The sequence below is a fragment of the Lactuca virosa genome, chromosome 8 (genome assembly GCF_052849685.1).
Source record: "Lactuca virosa cultivar CGN04683 chromosome 8, Lactuca_virosa_CGN04683_v6, whole genome shotgun sequence".
NCBI lineage: Eukaryota > Viridiplantae > Streptophyta > Magnoliopsida > Asterales > Asteraceae > Lactuca > Lactuca virosa.
This window is the reverse complement of record NC_136433.1, coordinates 104,150,779-104,155,778: the sequence shown is the minus strand read 5'-3', so window position 1 is coordinate 104,155,778 and position 5,000 is coordinate 104,150,779. Positions and strand designations below refer to the sequence as shown.

The 5,000-nt window shown below is 33.4% G+C and overlaps 2 non-coding genes across 2 annotated transcripts; one reads left to right on the top strand and one right to left on the bottom strand.

Annotated features, from left to right (window-relative positions):
- Window positions 1-1,071: 1,071 nt before the first annotated feature.
- Window positions 1,072-1,144, top strand: TRNAT-UGU (transfer RNA threonine (anticodon UGU)). Its single transcript has one exon. It is a non-coding gene; the product is annotated as a tRNA-Thr (tRNA).
- Window positions 1,145-2,425: 1,281 nt separating this feature from the next.
- Window positions 2,426-2,512, bottom strand: TRNAS-GGA (transfer RNA serine (anticodon GGA)). Its single transcript has one exon. It is a non-coding gene; the product is annotated as a tRNA-Ser (tRNA).
- Window positions 2,513-5,000: the final 2,488 nt, after the last annotated feature.

Genomic DNA, 5,000 nt, shown 5'->3' with positions numbered 1-5,000 from the left:
ACTTGAACCCTCACGATTTTTGAAATCGACGGATTTTCCTCTTACTATAAATTTCATTGTTGCCAGTATTGACATGTAGAACGAGACTCTATCTTTATTCTCGTCCGATTAATCAGTTCTTCAAAAGATCTATCAGATTATGGAGTGAATGGTTTGATCAATGAATATTCGATTCTTTCTTCAATATGGAATCAATTGACAACAATTCTTCTCTAGTATGTATACAGGTTTATCCTTCATCTTTTCTGAAGTTTCGATAGAAGGATTCCTCTACTAACGTAAGACAATCAACTCCATTCGTTAGAACAACTTCCATCGAGTCTCCGCACCTATCCTTTTTGATTTTCGCTTTATGAACCTTTGTTTGTTTTCGGAAAACGTGATTTGGCTCAGGATTGCCCATTTTTATTAATTCCAGGGTTTCTCTGAATTTGAAAGTTATCACTTAGTAAGTTTCCATACCAAGGCTCAATCCAATTAAGTCCGTAGCGTCTACCGATTTCGCCATATCCCCCTTTTTGAGATGAAACTCTCATTGTGATCTCGTTCCCCTTTTTCTTTCATTTATACCGGAACCGTTGAATTCATTAGATAGATGCCGATTACTGTCTGGAAAAAGTGTTTTCTCCTCTTTGTCTTTGATTTCTTGTCTATCTTCTTTCATCTTCTATATCTATAGGAGGCTTATATTCGGTCCAATCAAAAACGATTTTATCATTTCTGTATCGGCAATTCAATATAGGTGGATACATACGCTATACATCTACCTCTCTTCCACTCATTTACCCATGAAATTTTGAATACTTGAACGGTCGATTGTTTTCATATTAAAAAAAAAGAATATTTAATTGTGATAAAAAAGAAAAATGGAAATTCTATATCGCTAGATTAATCGTTATCTTCTATAATATTTAACAGTTATTTGAAATTCTATATTCTATTCTTTAATATATTAATATTCATTATGAATAGCGAATATGAATAGCTAAGAATTAAAATAGTATAATAGTGAATAGCAAAGATTCTAAGAGTTTATTGAATTCTTATACATATCGAATTTATGTTATGTGAGCCTGCTTAGCTCAGAGGTTAGAGCATCGCATTTGTAATGCGATGGTCATCGGTTCGATTCCGATAGTCGGCTTTTCTCTATTTATTTTATTCTATGTTTTACATGATTGATAATGCATCTTTGAAATCAAAGAATATTGAAAAAAAAAATGTTTTCCTCTTTTGGCGAAACCCCTTGATTTATTATGTGATAGGAATTTCCAACTATCTAACGAAAAGAATCATTTTCTCTTTCTATATATAGAATATAAAGATCTGGATATTTATCCAACTCATCTCATTATTCTTTAATAGAATAACTAAGTAAATTTCACTTTATTTAGAATTTAGTTCATTTTTAGTTTAGGTTTATTCTGTAGAATGAAATTTCATCAATAAGAATTAATAATTAAATATAAATAAGAAGAAGGAGTCTTTATGTCGCGTTACCGAGGTCCTCGTTTCAAAAAAATACGCCGCCTGGGGGCTTTACCAGGGCTAACTAATAAAAGGCCCAGAGCTGGAAGTGATCTTAGAAACCAATCACGTTCCGGGAAAAAATCCCAATATCGAATTCGCCTAGAAGAAAAACAAAAATTGCGTTTTCATTATGGTCTTACAGAACGACAATTACTTAAATACGTTCGTATCGCCGGAAAGGCAAAAGGGTCAACAGGTCAGGTTTTACTACAATTACTTGAAATGCGCCTTGATAACATTCTTTTTCGCTTGGGTATGGCTCCGACTATTCCGGGAGCTCGCCAATTAGTTAACCATAGACATATTTTAGTCAATGGTCGTATAGTAGATATACCAAGTTATCGCTGCAAACCCTGAGATACTATTGCGGCGAGGGATGAACAAAAATCTAAAGTTCTAATTCCAAATTCTCTCGATTCATCCCCCCATGAGGAATTGCCAAACCATTTGACTCTTCAACCATTCCAATATAAAGGATTAGTCAATCAAATAATAGATAGTAAATGGGTCGGTTTGAAAATAAATGAATTGCTAGTTGTAGAATATTATTCTCGTCAGACTTAAACCTAACAAAAATAAAATCAACACTAATAAGAATAAGGAAGAATAAGGGTTCGACCCATTTTGCTCCCTTTCGGCGAAGTAAATTAACCTAAGGTTAAGATAAATAAGGGTTTGATCCGGATTTTTCTTCCATTTAGGTATCATAGACCGAGAGGGAGATTTTCATTCCTTGTCTACTCTACTCTTTTCTTTACACAGTATTTTCTGTACCGCAGCCATTAGGAATAGAGAATCCATATCAAAGAAAGGTCTATCTGTTGGAATAGTCATATCCATTGCTATTTGATCTATTGTGGTTAGTAAGATCGATGAATTAGGTGAAGGTACGGAAAGGAAAGAGAGGGATTCGAACCCTCGGTAAGCAAAAGCCTACATAGCAGTTCCAATGCTACGCCTTCAACCACTCGGCCATCTCTCCTACATAATGATTATGACCCAAAAAACTAAAATTGAGTGAATAGTGAATCATTCTAGATTATTGGGTAGGTACAACTAATCAACTCTAACTATAAAGCGATCAAAATCGAAAATTTTTCATCATAGTAAAAGAAGTATCTTTCCTTCTAGGCTGGGGGGATAAAGATAAAAAAAATTTCTTACAAAAACTGTTCAAAAAATTCTATTCATGTTTGCAAAAACAATGTTCTCTTCTTTTTCTGAATTCTCTATTTATATATTTATAGTATACCGACCGGATTAAATCAATAAATTAGAAATTCTAATGAATCAACTGAGCGAGGGATTTATATTTTGTAGACTATGGTTAATGGATATCTTTAGATCATGATTCTATTTGGACTATGATTCCATATCATAAGAATTCTCAAATTCCTTTCTAGACCAATTTTAGAGTTATCAACACAAATCCTTATCCCATCTATCTATTACAAATAGAAATTGATAAACAATTTTTTTATAGTTGATTGTATAGTGTATACCTCTAAGTACACAACACCAAAAAATAGGCGGTTATTCTATTTTCATCATACAATGATTATTCGATCCTTTTTCTTCTTTGTATCATAATTAAATCAACTGAGGTTATTCTAAGCTGTAACTTCAATCAAATAAGAATAGTTTCTTTCGTTGGTAGACTATTCCAGTAAGATGGAATCGAATCCGATTACCATATTTCTTTCTTAGTTTTTATCAATTCCTGTAATGTAAAAAATAACAATTTGAATACTGAATTTTTGAATAGAAGAACTATATCTTTTTTTGTTTTTTTTAATGAGAATCAATCTGTTTTTATGTTATTTCGTACTGTAGAATTCTTTTCCTTGTGGGATTATTTTCCCGCGAGAAGTAATGAGAACAATGATAGAATGGATTGCTACCTATGCCTACATCGCGGATAAATGGAAATTTTATTGATAAAACCTTTTCAATTGTAGCCAATATCTTATTACGAATAATTCCGACAACTTCAGGAGAAAAAGAGGCATTTACCTATTACAGAGATGGTGCGATTTGACTTTTTTTTTATTAATCTCAGTCTTATGAGAAATACACATGATTCGTGATGGGGGAAAAAGAAAAAAATCTACGCTTGTTGAAGGTAAAGTTTGGAAATAGAACAATTCCTTCTGTCGTGTATCCTCGATTAATGCAGCCTCAGATGCTATGTTTCAATTCTCGATTCTAGTATTGAGCGAAAGGTTATACCTATGGTATTACAGGTCAATCCTAGTCCACTAGTACCAATAGGCAGCAGAGGGGAAGAAGCACTACATCTAGGAATCAACAACACGAAAACTTTGTTATAAATTATCCTTTTCTTTAGCAGGCTTGGGATTAAAAGAATGGTTGGGACAACAAACATCCATCTCGTTTGTATTTTGGATACCCGTATAACAATCGAAGGCTGTTGAAGTGACTAATTCCTGGAAATTGGGAAGCGTTGAGAACAAAGAAATTGTTGGAGTTATCATTTCTCTCTAGTACCAATACGTTTGATGTTAAGAAAGGATCTCTTGCAGGAAGGTTGGCTAGAGATTTCTTGTAAAAACACTAGCCCTACTCAGTTCATAATGATAAGATTTTCATCTTATTTATCATTTTATCATTATGCACATAAGGGAGGAGCCGTATGCGATGAAAATCTCATGTACGGTTCTGTAACGGAGATTCTTTGAATCGAATGACGACCGTAACGGATGTCAGCTCAATCCGAAGGAAATTATGCGGAAGCTTTATAGAATTATTATGAAGCTATGCGACTAGAAATTGATCCCTATGACCGAAGTTATATACTCTATAACATAGGACTTATCCACACAAGTAATGGAGAACATACGAAAGCTTTGGAATATTATTTTCGAGCGCTCGAACGAAACCCATTCTTACCACAAGCTTTTAATAATATGGCCGTGATCTGTCATTACGTGCGACTATCTCCGCTATAGAAATAAAAAAAGTAAAGAAAGATCAAATTCGCTAGTAAATACTAGAAAACTGGGCTTTCTACATATACATCGTCTAAAACAACGATTTTTATCAGTTGTAGAAAAGAAACTTCATAGAAGTTGAAATATGAAGAAATAGATATGCCTAGCTGTTTTATTCTATGGGTAAAGGATCTAATTGATAGAGTAAGCACCGTAAAGATCAATTAGCGAGGTTTTGGGCCGATACAATAATAACTGCTTACTTATGTCATGATGTGAGACAAACGTTAGGAATCCACTTATGTAATAGAGTCGATCCACTAAGGTATTGAGCAGCGGTGTAGGATTAGATCCCAAAGATAGTAAGTCTTTCCTTTCGAAAGTCTTTTTCAAAAATTCTATATAAATTTCTATATGATATGAATCTGAGATAGTTACCTTTCAGAAAATTGTAATGATAGGCGAAATGTCTATGTTTTATTCTTCTGAAGGTGGGAGAAAAGATAAAACTAAAATAAA